This window comes from Gouania willdenowi, chromosome 16 (assembly GCF_900634775.1).
Source record: "Gouania willdenowi chromosome 16, fGouWil2.1, whole genome shotgun sequence".
Classification (NCBI taxonomy): Eukaryota; Metazoa; Chordata; class Actinopteri; order Blenniiformes; family Gobiesocidae; genus Gouania; species Gouania willdenowi.
This window is the reverse complement of record NC_041059.1, coordinates 32,411,002-32,427,969: the sequence shown is the minus strand read 5'-3', so window position 1 is coordinate 32,427,969 and position 16,968 is coordinate 32,411,002. Positions and strand designations below refer to the sequence as shown.

Sequence of the window (16,968 nt, the reverse complement as noted above, 5' to 3'; positions counted from 1 at the left end):
GAACTGTAACAATTAATTAAAATAAAGTGATCTAGGACACTTAAAACTCAATTCTAGATGGCACCCCTGGCAACGAACATATTAAAAATTAATAATTAATATTTTTGAATATTAATCATCCTTTGTTCCCCTACACCGCCAATGAGGATTTTCATTCAATCTAAGCACAGATATTGACTCGTATATAACTCGTACTTGGCAAAAGTGCTTTATCCATACCGGATACTCGTTTGAGCCGAGTATCCGGCTCAACCCTAGAAATTAGCTTTCTTCTTATGATGGCTGGACTCTCCTTTAGAGATAGGGTGAGAAGCTCAGTCATATGGGAGGGGCTCTGAGTAGAGCTGCTGCTCCTTCACATTGAGAAGAGCCAGATTAGGTGGCTTGGGCACTTGATTAGGATGCCCCTCAGACACCTCCCTGGTGAGGTGTTCAGGGCACGCCCTACCTGTAGGCCACCCCAAGGAAGACCCAGGACACGCTATAGAGGCTATGTCTCTCAGCTGGCCTGGGAATACCCTGGGATCCGCTGGGAAGAGCTGGACAAAGTGGCCAGGGAGAGGGAAGTCTGGGCCTTGCTGCTCTGGATGCTGCCCCCACGACTTGACCACGGATAACCTATAAAAGATGGATGGATGGTTACATCATGTGTACTTTGCCCTGTTCCTCTCCCATAATCAATGTTTTAGTGCTTAGTTAAGTGTCATCCAGTTTCTTCGCAATGATGTTATTCGTATGGAGACCAGGAACGTTACGGGGGAAAGACTCTGACTTTGGACTTTGAAAATGTCGGTGGGCACAGCATTTGAATGCAACTATCAGCAATCTTACTACAGACAGAGGGATTTCAGCTGTATCATGACAGGAGGGGCTAGAGTGAAATGGCTTTGGATAGTGTCCAAATTTCACAAAACCAATGAAAAGACACAAGAATGCAAGCACTAAATCTCAGGACAAAAGATTTGTTTTGCCACGGTATTTTAAAAGGAAATTAAACAGAATATCATGGTAAATGTTTTAATATGATTTTAAATTTGTACAAATGACGATAGAATCATTGTCTTATTACATGTTTAATGTGTACGTATTTGTAAATAGATATCACAGTCTCCATGTATTTAAACCATCAGTAATAATATATATATATACACATATCGTATCCACTGCCTCCGTTTACCACACGGTATAAATGTGTCCATTCATTGATCAGAGATTAATAATGAGAAAGCTGTGGATATACAGAGAGGGAGGGGCTTCAGGGACAGTCACTGGGCCGAGCACTAAAGGCTCCCAATGACAAAGATTCACTATAGCTTTTCGGGATGTGCGCGCAGTGCACGCACCTCCCATGCACAGCGCACCTGCAGCGTTTACAGTGTTGGATGTGACATCCAACAGCATCCAACAGCACCACTGCTGCTCCCACTGTTCATTTAGTGCTGAGTTCAACAAACTTCATCAAACACTCACAAGTCTGATAAATTACACATTATTCAGTTGTGAGTTACATCATCTCTTTTATTAAACGCTGACAGGTGTTAAAAAAAACTTATCAAACACACACTATCAGTGTGTGATCACATACTTAAAGTTGTTTGCTATGATAAATTTACTGAATAACACCTTCTTTAATCTTTTACTACTTTTAAAATGTTCAAATCACAGTTTTTTTTTACGTGTCCGTCATTTATTTTCACTGCTCAGTAACAGACAACGTCACGTCCCGTTGGTCTCAGCATTGGTTCATATTGGCTTCTCATTCATCGTAAAAGCTGCAGCACATGCGCTGTCACTCTCTAATCATTAAATCTGTGATCAATCTTGTGGGTCTTATGATGATGTGCACTTAAGCTAAACACTGTCAGCTGGCTCGGCTCAGCTGGGGAGATTCAAGCTGAGAGTTTGATGAAATGGTGAAAGCCAGCATGGTCACCTACAGCTTAGCTGAACCAGGTTTAAACCATAAACCTGGCTCTACTGAGAACACTTTGATGAAATACCTCCCAGGTGAGCCCATACTCTTGATTGCCTTCCCTGCACTACTAACATGTGCTTGAACACAAAATGGGGAATTTTGTCATTGTAATACCTTCTCCACCAGTAAATTGTCTGGCTTTGTTATCAGATCTTGTGTGCAGTCTCAGTTTATAGTTGTTTAGATCCTTGTTTTAACTTTTGTGTCTTTGTGCTCCCAGGTATTCCTGTTCGTGTCTTCACCTCCCAGTGGTGTGTGTTTTTTATGTGTTGAGTGATTATCGCCCTCATGTTTTGCACCCAGGTGTGGCCCATTTCCAATCAAGCCTCCCTCACTATTTAGTAACCATTCTATGCCCAAACACTCAGCTGTTTCTTTGTGACTCTCCTATCTCATGTGTTCTTCCTAGCCCCCAGTTTTCCTTGTTCCTACATTTGTTTTTGTTCCTTGAATTGTTCTTCTGTTTTAATAAAAGGACTTTGATTTTTTGAGAAACTCTCTCTCCCTTTTTGACATCTGGGTCCTCCAACATTCCAACCTCTGACATGATTTTTTATCAAAAACAGGACTTTTGTCCAGTCTGCCTAAATGTTCTTTTGCCCTTATATCTGATATCCTCTTACTTCTATCCCATCCACTCACCACCAGCATTATTTTTGACATCAAATTATGACTTTGTCCTTTGACTAAAATACATTATAGCTTTAGTTAAAATTCAGTCATCAGTGCCTATATTGACAAAATTCTAAGGCTAAAGCCCCATCCACACGGAGACAAAATGAAAAAGTTTTCCCCTAAAATGGGTAATTATGTGTGCATCCACATGAAAAGGCAGAAAATGCTGTAGGGAAGAAGACACAGAGAGAAAGGCAGCATCTATTTGTAAGCATGTATGGATTAGGAATGGAGGTTTTTGTCAGTAATTTCTTTATTTGGTCATAAAAAGAACCACCAGATGATTTTTAAAGCTGTGCTGCAGTTCCTGTATGACACTGGAACATACGGGAGGATCTAGTCGTTACAATAAAGACCAGTGGAGGGCCGTAATATGCCTTGTGGTGTTCACTCTGCCGTAATGACAGGGGAAGAACAAGAAGAAGACACCTGAGGATGCTCTTAATAATCGTGTTAAAAAACAGGACCTATAGAAGAAAAGAGGAAATAGATGAGACAAAGACATGACAGGAGATTTGCTTGTGGACCGACAACAAGGTAGAGGTGCTGCTTTGTAGCCATTGTTACTATTGTTGTTGTGTCGATCGCACGTGCAGGTTAAGAGAGAGGCAGGGCTACAGTGTCATCATTTGCACAGTATGCATATACACCATCCGCACGGTGCCCCAGCGGATAGCGTTCTCAAACTTTCCCACTCTGGGACCCGTTTTCAGAAGTTATTGTATTCGGCTTACAAATCCTCATTGCCGTGTGGACGTAAGGCGTAAACAATAAAAAATGTGACTGTTTAAACTACAAGCCCTCTCCGTTTGGACGGGGCCTCAAAGTAACCCTCTTAGAATTTTCCCTTACCAAAAAAATTCACAAAGCATATTAGACCGTAAGAGAGCTCCTAAGGTGAAAAACTGTTAGGAGGAGTGAGGAGGGCTTTTAATAAGCCTAAAGTTCTCTCAAACAGACAGAAAAGACATGTAATTTTTGTTTAACAACAGTCATTTAATAACATGCTTGATCATGCAGGGATAATGTGTTGATGGTTGACTTTATCTGGGATGTGTGTACTTTTCCCACAAAGTGTAACGTATTAGCAAAGTGGTCTGTCGGTCTACAGCGCTTTCACAGCCTTATTGTTGCACAGTTTGTTCGCTCCCCGCGACGTCCACCCCCTGAACAGTTCAGTAAATGAGCAAACATAATTCTAAAACATTCATACAATAATTAATGTCAAAGTAAGCAATGTCAGCAGCCATAGCCTTAAAGGTAGACTACAACATTCACCTGTTTGAGAAGAACTTTGCGTGTGTGCTGTAATCTCAGTTTCCCACTTAATACTCTTTAACTTGTGTTGTGTATCTATATAACATAATGGTGCACGTAACATCCATGGAGGCCTTTTTGAGGGCCTTATGCTGCGTTCACACCGAATATGTCATCTGCCGCAAGAAATGTACCGCAGGGTCTGCAGGATAAAAAAATGTCCCCATTCGCTTCATACGCATGTCTGAAGCAAAGCCCCGCCCACCAGCGACACATCCAACTCGGTGAGTTTCACTGCCTGCTGAAGCGAGCAGCTGCGCTCCTTTTTCTCCTCTCATAAACATAAACCACCAGTCAAAAAAGCCGGTGTGATTAGTGGCTATTGCTATCCTAGAGAGAACTTTTACCTGCTACTACCACCTCCTCGCTGATTCTCCTCCACGCCAAATCCTTCCTAGTTTGGTCATAAAGGCTGTGTCATACAGCTCCAAGTGGTCATGCACAGCTTCTACTATATGGTTGAATGGGTGAACAGACACGTGTCTGTGTTGATGGCCTGACGTTATCGTCAACAAAGACTCTGATTGTCTTTCGTCATGTGAAACAGTCGCAGGAGTTCAATATTTTCACCTCTTGCGAATCTGCGGATATGTGTAAAATTGGGATCACGCTTGTGCGGCCAACGCACTTGATGTGCAGATCGGACCCCACTGCTGCACTGGAAAAATTTCACATCTGCGACGCATCTATCCATTGACTTTATATGTAAACTGGACGTACAGACATTTTGTGACGCATCCGGTATGAACGCAGAATTAGACAGGTTCTTGGGAAAATTAGGCCCAAAGAAGACAAGTTTCATGAGACATCAGATGAGACAACCTTTCTGGGTCACAAACTTGGTGAGGAGATGTGGGTACACTGGATGAAAAGATAAAGATACTAAAAGATTGGCCCATTCCAGGTTATGTTTTCTGGGACTGGCATCTTATTACAGGAAATGTAAATTTTTTCTGCATAGCGACAGTGGACAGATGATTGTGAGACAGCTTTCACTAATCTACAGAATGCCTTGGTAGAGGCCCCGGCCCTCCGTACAGTAACTGCATTTTAAATGAATTCATTAAAGGAAGCTAGAACCTGGTAAATGGCTCAATCCTTTTCATTACAGTGTATTTTGATATAGTCTGTTAATGTGTATTGTTATTAGTCATAGTCATATTGTCACTTAAAAATTTAAATAGATGAAAACTATGAAAAGAATTTAGTCGACAAATCTAACACTGTTCACCACCATTCACCATCTGCCGAGTGTGAGGCCAATGGGATTCTGCTTTGTCCACAGCCGGCAGCTAACTGGTTTTCCTGTGATTGGAAAAGCAGCTGCTTGCACCCAGCAGAGGAAGGAGGCTTGTTGACTTAGGGCCCTGTGGGGACACCCTTGTTTTCCAGCACTGTTTTGGGAGCTTTGCTGCTGAAGTATTCAAAGTGACGGAAACCCACGCAGATATTTGAACCTTATTTGAGCAGTTTTGGGTTGATTGCTGCCAGAGTAAACCTTTCAGAAGCATGAAGTGAAGTTCCAATGCAGAATAAATACTAAGCCTCTCCAAACACAATACACCTCAACCAAGCGCTGCTTAGTTTGAAGACCAATCCCATTTAAAAAATTTTGTTATTTCCATTTCAAAGTAATACAGCCCTTTTCCCTTTCCAGAGCACCATTTCCAAATCACAAATGGCTACTGTTGAAAAGTGAAAGCATGGAATCTGGACACTGAATAAAATCTAATTTCATATATCTTATTGTTTTCAGTTTCTCTTCTCATCCATCACTTAGTATTAATATTGAATTTGTAATGCCCTTTGACATCATAGAAAGAGCAAGTTACTAAATACAGTTGGCCTTAGCAGGCTTCTTCTGAAGGAATGGGCATTGGGCACCAATCCAAGATATATATTATGCTAACTCTCTTACTGGCTTGAGACAGTGGTTCCTCTGTGATTTGATGATATCGAAGGCAGTGGACCAGGAGAGCTGAGTCTGGAGGCATCATCTGTATTTGGTCTGGGGGGAAGAAGAACACTGCTCCGTAACACACCAAGGTGGCTGTAATTTCCTTGTCATTTTACCAGGAGTGAAAGGATGGATCCAAGACTAGACAGTTCCGGTCCTAAAGTCTCCTTTCTCTCCTCGAATAGCAAAGATTAGCTTTTTCTCAAGTCTTCTTTGGAGCTGCTTCATGGTCTAATAATTTGAGAATATGGAATCGTTCACAAGGACAAGAAATGTCAAACTTCGTCATTTCATGTACAAGAAGCAAATAAGAAAAATGATTGCATGGTATTTATCTTCAAAGAGCCACCAGCATCAGTCACGCAAGCCAACAGTAGGCTGAAAAATCCAAACAAACCAATCACAGAGAGAAAAATATCAGATGTGACAAAATCAAGAATGTGATTTATTCCTAAAAAGAAAGAATACTGAGCTCAGCAATGAAAGTAAGATTATGAATGACAGAAGAATACTATTTATGACCAATAAACAGCCCTTTGACTTGATTGAGAATACTCTCACTCAACAACAAAAATTATCACCTCACCAGTGTGAGAGAGGATCACAAAGGGTTCATTATCCAATTCATTCTCATCTCCAACTCATCACATATTGACGATCTGTCAGGACCCCTTGGCGTCAGTGTTCGACGCACGCGGTACCCCTTTGGCGTTCATTTTCGACGCTGAGGGTACACCCAGTCTTTTCAACAGGCTGACGTCTGGCCATGTGACTGCTGACTCCTCAATGAAAAACATGGTGGACAGCTTGTATATTTTTGTGGCAAATTGTCTTATTTCCAGATAGAGTGTGGCTTTAGAATTGTTTTGATGACATTTCTAGTAAGAAATGTACCCTTCTCTTTCATAGTTCCATTTGGTTTATGTATAGGATCCGTAGTTTGGTTGTTTCGGCATAAATTCATCATGCTTTATGCTGTTGCTATGGTGGTATGACGCTTAGAACATACAGGAAGTGACACACCTCGTGGCTTAAGTGTAATTTAAAACTGTTTGAAACCTTGTAATGATGGAACAATGAGTTTTTCCTTTAAAAAAAAAATGTGTTGTGCCTTCCCTTAAAAACGATGACTATTTTTTACTATTCTTAGATTAATAAAGTAAGAAAACAAGAATCCTTATTTCCCTCAAGATTCTAATACTATATCATTTAAAATGTTATTCTTTCCCTCCCTTTTGCTCTTTTCTTTTTTTTTTTTACCTTGCGCAAACCATCTTATCAGGAGATCTACAAACGTACTGGGGTTAGCCAACACTACCTAAGAGTGTTAAACCTTTGGCTCTATAACAACACACTCTTCCCTTACCTCTTCTCTTTTTCCTTTCTCTCTCTCTCCTATCTCTTCTTCTCTCTCTTCTCTTTCTTCTCTTCTTCCTCTAAACTATTTGTCTACCTTCTCTTTTCCCTTTCTTCCTTCTAAAACCAAATGTCAAGCGGTCCTTTTCTGCTATCAAACACTTATGTGCAAACGCAAAACATATGATCTAATCTCTATCGTCTAAATGTGGATTTTTGTGCGTCAAAATCTTTTTTGTTTAATCTTTGACCCATTTGCTGCTCTCAGTCACAATTCAGAGTTTTATGTAAGACGTTATATTGTGACCTATATTTACAGGAATGATATTTCCTGAGAAATACTTTTAATTTTCAAATTTTCACAAAAATCTAGGTGCTGTGTCCCTTTGAGGAATTCTAGGATGTAACCCAGGATTCACTAGGATATAAACCATGATTATGTTTTAGCCTAAAGTGGTGTGTTTGTGATCTATTTATAATCAGATTTTATTCAAGTATTACAGTTGAAATGGCATGAATTTCTCAATCAGAATGAAGCTTATGGCCTGAGATTCGTGCCACAAGAAACTGAATTTGAATAGGTCGTATTGAATTTAAAAGTAACAACTTGAAATTGAATTTACTATTTTGAAACTGAATTAGTAACTTGATATTGTATTTTTCCTGTTGGAAAAAATTCTTGTTAATACATTCCAAACATTCAATATTCAAAATTCAGATTCACTGCACGCAATTCAATTTCACTGCACGGTTTTTTTCTTATTTTCTCTTAACATCCCAAAAACAAGCAAACAAATAGACAATGGCCATCAATAACAACAATAACACAGTGACCAATAAACCCTTTCCTTAATTATTTACGTATTCATCTTTATCTTTTACCATCATTGACCAGAAGTACCTCAGATTAACTGAGACTCAATACCACACTGAGAATGCTTCTGTTTCCCAGTTGTTACACAGTCACCGACTTTTGTGCTGGTGCTATGGTTATCTCAATTACTCTGCCTGTAATAGTTCATCCGCTCACACAGCGGGAAACACAAACCTTTGCGTGTAATATACGGACCAAAGGCGGCAGCGGCCACTAACCCTGCCTCACACTGGACATCTCACTCTGTAATAAGTACCTCAGACTCTAACTGAGACCCAGTTGCCGGGACTCTACCGTTACAGTTTCTTGTCAAGGCGAGTTCCCCCAAGCACCCGTCTTTACCTGTCCCATAGGTTATTATCTCACATATGCTGTAATCACTGCCTAATATTGGAATCACTAATTTTTTTGTGGATTAAGGCCAAATCCCAAATTACACTTTAGATAGATTGTGTTACAGCAACAAGACAAATCATATCAGAAATGTAGACCCTTCATGCTTGATTGCTTCACGTCTCTTTTGTTTTCACCACAAATTAATATTTTAACGAGTTCTTTATCTCGTCAATCATTTAACGGGCAAGGCACAGATTTCAATCTGAAATGTTAAGAAGGAAACTTCTGCACTTACCTCATTATCTGATGTATTTAAATCTCGAGACGAACCCCCAACTGCTGTGGCAGTTCTGAATGGAATGAGACAGAGTCAAGTTGTAGGGTTTACTGGTCAGATGCGGACACAGGGTTTATTTGGTCAAAGGGTTTTAGAGGCAGTCCGATCAGGGATTCAGAGGTTTCCATGTATGTGTGTCCCAATTAATCTGTAGTTGCTCTGTGCTCTCAGGGTTTTGTATCCTGCTGATTGTGCTAAGCATAACAATGACAGAATCTCTGAGAAGAGACTCTGTCATTGTTATGTCAAAATGAATGTCTCTGAGCTGAGTTAATGTAAAGCCACTTGTTGCTCAGTTGATTTTTTTCCCCCTTTGAAATAAATATCAAAAAGTCATAGCTGAGACTGTGTATGATTATGCTGTATTATTGTACTTCATAAAAACGTAAAGCAGGATTATACGTGCATTCAAACTAGAACAGCAGTGTCTGTGTTACTGTCATTCATGCGCAATTGTGCATCCATGTCAAAGAGCAGGGTCTCACATTTTCAGTTCGCACAGGGCCTGGCACCCCCCCGTGACAGCCCTGCCAGGACGGATTATGTAATCACATATCATCCGCTATGTTTTTAATTGAGGAGTCAGCAGTCACGTGACCTGACGTCAGCCCATTGAAAAGACTGGGCGGACCCTCAGCGTAAAAAATGAATGCCAAAGGGGTACTCCGTGCGTCAAACACTGACGCTAAGGGGTCCTGATCGATCGTCAATATATGACGAGATGGGGATGAGAATGTGTTGCATTATCAGGTAAGAAAACAAAGAAGGCCAGAGGAGAGTTTAATAGAAAAAAAAATTAAAAAATAAAAGTTATTGGCCCAGGAACAAATACCAACCTGTACGACAAGGATTGGAAGACAATAGTCAGGGGAAGGAAGAAGCAAAGTCGCCAATTCATTAGTGAATCATGAAGCTGGTGGTGTGAACGTGTTAATGTGTAGGTCAACTAATGGGACTGGTTCCATTATTTACTGATTGCAAAAAACAGGCAAATGCATTGCGACGCATTGGACAGAGTCTCAGTGTCGATGGACAATTATGTAAATTCTAAGCACTGTTAAAGTTGCCAAATAGTTTAAGAAAAGAAGAAAAAGGATGAAGTCAACCAGCTCAAACTCATCTGTATATTTCATTCCTTAAACAAAATAATAATAAATTGACGTAATTTATAGTGTGCTTGTTTGACCACCAAGGTAGTCCCAAAGTGCTTTACAATATCAACTCCATGCAAGGCACTAATTGACCTTTGGGAGACACTTGGGCTCAGCGTCATGCAGGGCCCTAGCCTTTTTGGTGACCTAGGCAAAATTACTAAATGTACAGTTTAATACGTACAAAAATAAACATTCATGTAAAAACAAATAAAATGGAATAAATCTGGAAAATCAAAGCTGTGTAATAAGAATAATAATCAAAAAAAAAAAGTTTTCAAGTAATAACTATTCAGTATAATACAAAAATAACATTTCAAGAAAAAAGGTTTTCAAGTAATATATGCTTGACTGGAACATCACAACAACAATAACAAGAATACTGTGATGGACTGGCGCCCTGTCCAGGGTGTACCCCCGCCCAGCGCCCTATGAGAGCCGGAGATGGGCACCGGCAGACCCCCGCGACCCTGTTAAATGGGAATAAGCGGGTATGAAAATGGATGGATGGATGGAATAACAAGAATATTTCAGTGCTTTCAATATCCTCGCTCGCTCGCTGACTGGAGATGCAAATGCGCCTCCATGTCATGTGACGTGACTTGCCAAGTGACAAACATAGTTACTTTATTATGTAATTTTATTTGTTATTTTCAAGACAGAAAAGTAAAGGGGGGCGCCAGTGGGCGTGACAAATTATTTCATGATTTTATTTTTAAAAAAATCTTGAGGGGAGGGCACTGGCAGTGTGCCCCTCCAGCAGATGGCGCCCTAGGCCACCGCCATGCCAAGGGCCAGTATTGGCACAAGGACACTTTGATACAGACACAGGTATAGCCTTGGAATCTAACCCTAAACCTCTCAATAAGAGATCGCTCCCTCTTCCACGGTTGCCTAAAAAAGCAACGGTAAAATATCCAAAGAAGAAACATGAACATAAGATTACCCTAACAATATTCATGATAAAGAATGTATCTGCAAGTGGCTTTAAGACTCCACCTATTATTAAATGTAACAGTTGTATTTATGAGAGACGGGGTGGCTGTCTCATGGTTCTATTAGGTCTTTGAGCTGTTTTGATGCCTCTGATTTTTTTTTTTTTTTTATATTTTTAAATAGCCTCTGATAGGAGAAAATGTTGTGAGTAGACAACAATGATCAACAAGTGTGTTTAGAATAAATCTGCTGAGTTGCTAAGTAATTTCCCCCTGAGATAAATAAAAGACTTCTGATTCTGATAAAAATAAGAAGACACTTCTTGATCTCAGTCCAAATTGAACTGTGTTGTCAAGAATCTTAAAGCATGACAAATTGTTCTTCTTGAATGAACCAATGAATACCACAGTTTGAGTGACTGAGCAACACAAATGTGTATAGGAATTTACTCCTCACTAGAATGTTCTCCAGGAACTACCCTAATTACTGCTAAAAGGTATGTTACTTATTTACATCACATCATTCCTACAAACACACTCCAGTGTGGTTGTTTTCTTGTTGCAGGATATTATTAATGATTGAAATTACTTTTTGAACTGTGAATTGAAATGAACCATAAAAAATGGTATACGGCTAACAAGTGGATCGCTAAGATTCTTAGTAGAAGGGAGTGTCTGCCATCTAGTGGATGAAAGCATTCATTGGAAATTAGTTCAAGCCTAAAATTCAGTGAAGATCCAATAACTTTTTGTGGTAATGGGCCTAATAGGGAATGAGTGGAATAGACTTTTACCAAGTCCCAGGTTTAGTGAAACCCTTTAAAAACATTAGCAAATATGTAAATATGATCTTCAAAGCCTGGAATATATGAAAGGACATGAACCAGATTCTCAGTCATGCAGGCCATGCTCAGTAGAATAATGTTGACCTGGGGAAACTGAAAGTACATGCACAAAACGGCACCAAGAACACACAAAGAGAAACAAAAAGCCTTAATCACATGAGTCTATTGAGCTAATTGCTATATTTTAAAATTTTCTATTAACTTTAACTGTACCTGCATCGTTTACATTCAAATTGTTGGTCTTAATTTTAATGTCAGTTTTGAAAAGTTAAATGTTTCAACTTAATGAATATTGACATGGTTTATATGTCAGTTAATCAGTTAGAATAAAGTAGACTCAATAATAATAATAATAATAATAATAATAATAATAATAATGATAAAACATTTTATTTGAAAACTACCGCCTTTCAGGTCACCCAAGGTCACTTTACAATGCATAGTATAAAAGTTCAGCTAAAACAGTATAAAAATAACAATAAAAGTTAGGCTAAAACTATGGCGTTACTTAGCTTCCTTAATTACGCGAGGGCGTTCAGAGCATAGACAGGGCGCAGAAACTGAAATTGAGGGCGTAACAACAGCACAATGTGCGTAATAAGCAGTATCGTGGCTTTTAAAATGGCGATCTCAACCAGAGTTGAAGGCTTGCCATGCCCACACTGTGTGGGATATGGAAATACTTTCAAGACCTATTGACTTCTCATCAGTCCTTTAGTGATGTGCACAAGTTTAAGGTCTCTATGATGATTCATCTTGGAGCTAGAGACTAAAATGTGAGTCCCTAAAATCCGATTAAAAATAAGGTTTGATTAAAAATAGCAGACTTCCTGTGGGTTTTAGAATATGGCTTCAAGATACTTTTTTTGTGCGTCTTAATAGATACTATAAGTCAGTAAATTTTGGGATGTCTAGTAGTCCAAATGTGTGCTAGGAGCTGCTAATTTAAAAAGTTCAAGGGGGCGCTCCAGAGCATATTATTAAAAATAATTTACAAAAACGTTATGAAATTTGAGGTTTTGGTCCCCGTAACATACATGGCAGGTTTTTTCACTTGCAAAAATGTCTAATTACTTCAATTGCGACATTCGGTTTTTTGACAAATGGCCCTCTGCCACAAGTAGGTCCTGTAAAAACTCATCCCATCTTCCAAACAAATGATCATCCACTTGTTCAGAGCATTTTTTAGCACATTTGGGAAGTATGTGTTGAAAACTGTCAACACAATGCTTAGTAGAATGAAAAAAAGTGCTTTTCTATCACCACCAGACTAATCGCATGAATTGTCATGTAATTGCTGCATATGACTTTGGGTTTTGATGGAATGAGTTTTGACTGAGTAATTCAAAAAAAATTCCAGTTTTAAAATTGATGAAACTTTAGCACCCCTTGTCGGCCTGCCAATGTGGTAAAAACTCAACATTTTCAAGATGATTGGTCTCCAACTTGTCAAAAACATAAATCCCAAAATTCAAGTGGAAATTATGAATGAGGAGTTTGCTTTTAAAGATGGTGGGGTTTGGCCAAATGTTGACAAAAACTTGCAGACTTGATCCAAATTACATTTTTGTATAGTGACAGTGACAACTCGATCCACCATGAAATTTGTATTCGTGAATATTAATTCAGGGCGTTCATGGGCACCGTATGGGCGAAGCAAGGTGTTTCCTCACGTGCGACAACTTTTGAGTTGATTGTTATTTTTTTTTTTTTTTTTTTTTTTTTTTTTTTTTTTTTTTTTTTTTTTTTTTTTTTTTTTTTTTTTTTTTTCACCTTGTTTGCACATGCTGTTGAAGGTTAACACTACAAGAAGTGCAATCTTTTAACAGCAATGCATATTTTATTATTGCAATTAAATAAATGAGTTTATTTCATTGCATAATTGTGACCATCACCAGCCCTCCCTAGGGAAGGGTAAATACTTTATTAAAGGGAGGATGTAAAAGAGAGAGGGCAGTGTTACACCAGGGTGAGGGGGGTGGGGGGGGGGGGGAGTTAACAGGGAGGAGGGATACAAGATAGGAAAAGGGTGGGGAATAATCAATAAGTTTCAAGTGATGTGATGTGAAATTGTGGTTGTGTATATTGTGCTTATTGTTGTGTTATCAAGCCAGTCTGGTGACCAGTGTGCGGCTTAGGAATAATGGTGGTGGCTGTGAGCAGAGGAGGAAGTGAGTGGAAGTTACATAAAACAGGTATTTGGGAACAACGTGTCTATGGTTGAGCCCAGTATGAGTGTTATCCCACAGCCCGAGGCCAGTGCGTCCATGACAAATGTGATTCCAAGAGCCGCTACTGCAAAACCCATGAGCCGCCCCCGGGCCCGAAGAAGCAGTCGGGCCAGCAGAAAGAGCGAGAGATCTAGGGGCCCCCGGCGACCACCCCACGGCCAAGCAGCCCCCCGAACGCCCCCAAGGTCCCAAGCCGAGAGGCTGCCATTGCCCCCCCCATACACACCCGAAAAGCCCCCAAGGAGCCAAGGACCAAGCGCACCACGCCACCGACTCCAACCCCCATTTTTGTTATTTTTTGTTATTTAAAATCGAAAACAGGCATGGGACGTACATGCGCCTTGCATTTATAAATCGTAATAAAAAAATATGAACGCACATCCTGGTTTTTATCCTACGCAACTGAAGTGTGCTTACATAGGGACACTTTTATAAATGAGGCCCCAGGTATGAGATCAGGGGGATCAATAGGGTGTGTTTTGTAGGGGGCGTGGCTTGTAGCGGCTGCGGCTGCAGATAGACTCTTCTCATCAGGCCCGAGTGTAGACACGTTGCGCGCATGCATTGAAAGGATCTGAAAGGATCCGGTCCATGAAAGGATTGGGCACTGACCGTCCCTCCTATCTCCTTTCCCGACCTCACAGGGTTAAGGAAAGGAGTTAGGAGATTTTTTAAAGGAGTTAGGGGAAAGGCTATCACGTTCTTTTGACAATCTGACGGACTTCCACTATCTGACATAATAATTTTCACTGAAGGGCCAAAAATGTGTCACGGTGGAGGGCCGCAGGCCAAAACTAAACATAAATATACCAATAACATAACTGTGCAAAATAAAAACAATATATATAGCAAAATATATAACTATATAAATTTAACAAAATGGAACACAACATACCCTGCCTATACGATAAAAATACTATTTTTTTGACTGCCTTGAACAATCCTTTAAATTTAAAACTCGAGAAAAATAATGTAATTGGACATCAGCTTTAGATTTTGTTTATATAAATCACTGTACTGTATTACATTATTTTTTATATTTAAAAAAAACAATTTCAAAAATTGGCAGTGGGCCAAAAATAATTGGGCCAACTTTGGCCTGCAGGCCCCAAATTGGATGGCCCTGGATTACACACTTTTTGAATACTACATCTTTACGGTTTCACATTAAAGGGTAAACTAATAAAGAAAACTAGCCTTAGGAAATATTTTAAATTCAGGAATTTGTTAATTTTTGTGAAACGTCATATGAAATCATTGTTCCTATATTCCAAATAATTGTAAAACATGTAAATTGTGTGTACAATTTCACAATTTTGTAATATTATACAAAAATCCACTTTGCATTTATTTGAAAAAAAGCATATCATAACAATCTGCATCTTCTTTAATAAAATCATATGCAACACTTAAATTTTACATTTACATAACATTTAAAGATGTTAAATTAATACATGTTAAGACATGTTTTTTAAAGAAAGTAAATGTTTATTAAATATTCTGACATTTTTTAAATATTCCAGTAGCCTTTGCTTTTCAAAAAAAGCACAATGAAGATTTCCATTTATATTAGCCCTTCAAATAAAACAAAACATGCATTCCAAAAAAAAGAAGAGTTACGAATGTAACTATCGTTCTATGAATCCCGAATTAGGGGAATATTAAAGCACTGAATATTCCCCTTCGCGCATGCGCAGTGTGAGTACCAACAATGTCACCCGTGACCCCTGGATGACCCGGAGGAAGTTTATATCTTCAGGTATCACTCCAGGGCACTTTCCTACAGAATCTTCTCGCGAGCACAAGAGGATTCTGAGTGAGAGCTCTGGCTGTCATTCGGGATTCATAGAACCATAGTTACATTCGTAAGTCTTCGCTCTATTTCATCCCTGCTGACCGCCAGAGGCAGTGATTTAAGCCCTGAATGACTTATACCAGAAAAGTCACGAAGAATCCTGCTTACCACCCTTCAGTGTGTAGGATCAGAGGACTCTGGCTGAAGGATCACATCCAATGGATGGGGTGTGGCCACATTCACCCTGTAGAATCTGGAAAGGTCTCTGGCGATGCCCATGAGGCCGTGGCATAGATGTCCTCCAGGGGCACTCCCCTCAGATACTGTGTCATTAGGTAAGCAGATCACTTTCACGTTGCTGCTAAACATCTTCTGAGCATCTTTAACAGAAACGTCTCCCACTATCAGTGTGTGAGGTTGTAACTTTAGCCTACCAAGTCACTTTTGTTCCCCCCGCAATAAATGAGGAACTACTGTATTTAAGTTAGCCAAAAATGTGAATGTTCACCTGCACGGTTTTATAAAACTATAGTTTTTCCCGCAAACAATGAACTTCAGCATGCCAAACTAAACGAAGCAATGTGGCTAATGCCTATCACACATGTTGGTCTCAGCCCAAAATAATAGTGACAAATAAAAACATCTCAAATTAAAATGACTTACCAAGCATGGTAAACACCTCAGTCATGTGGAAAGCAAATTGTTCTGAATGGTCGCTTCGATGAGAGCCTGTGATGCTGGGGGCGGAGTCAGTGAATTTACTCTTTTAGTGTTATAGACACTGTGGGCGTTTAGAGTTAAAAAGTCAAGAGTTATTGTTTCCATTGTAACACCTTCAGATTTGATATAGAAACACTCGATTTTAACTACTATTATACACCCCAGAGTTACATAAAAATAATGTGACTCTATTAGAGTAAAATTAACTCTGCTTTTGTACAGTATACCAACACCAAAAATTTAACACTTTTGAATTTGCTGTGTACCATTGGAGAACAAAAAAACAAGGAAAGAACATGGAGTCGATGAGATTCAGCAAGAAATCAAAATCGCCAAAATGAAGAGGTCAGCTCACCCCCCATATCTCAGGACCCACCTGCTTCACCCCAAAATTCACCTACTTCCACCTCATCCAGCTTCTCTCCTACCCCTGCCTTCTTGGATTTAACTGCCCAGATGAACGA

General features: G+C 39.5%; 1 pseudogene; it reads right to left on the bottom strand.

Annotated features, from left to right (window-relative positions):
- The window catches only part of LOC114478454 (uncharacterized), a 32,339-nt pseudogene extending 16,276 nt beyond the window's left edge, over positions 1-16,063 (bottom strand).
- Positions 16,064-16,968: the final 905 nt, after the last annotated feature.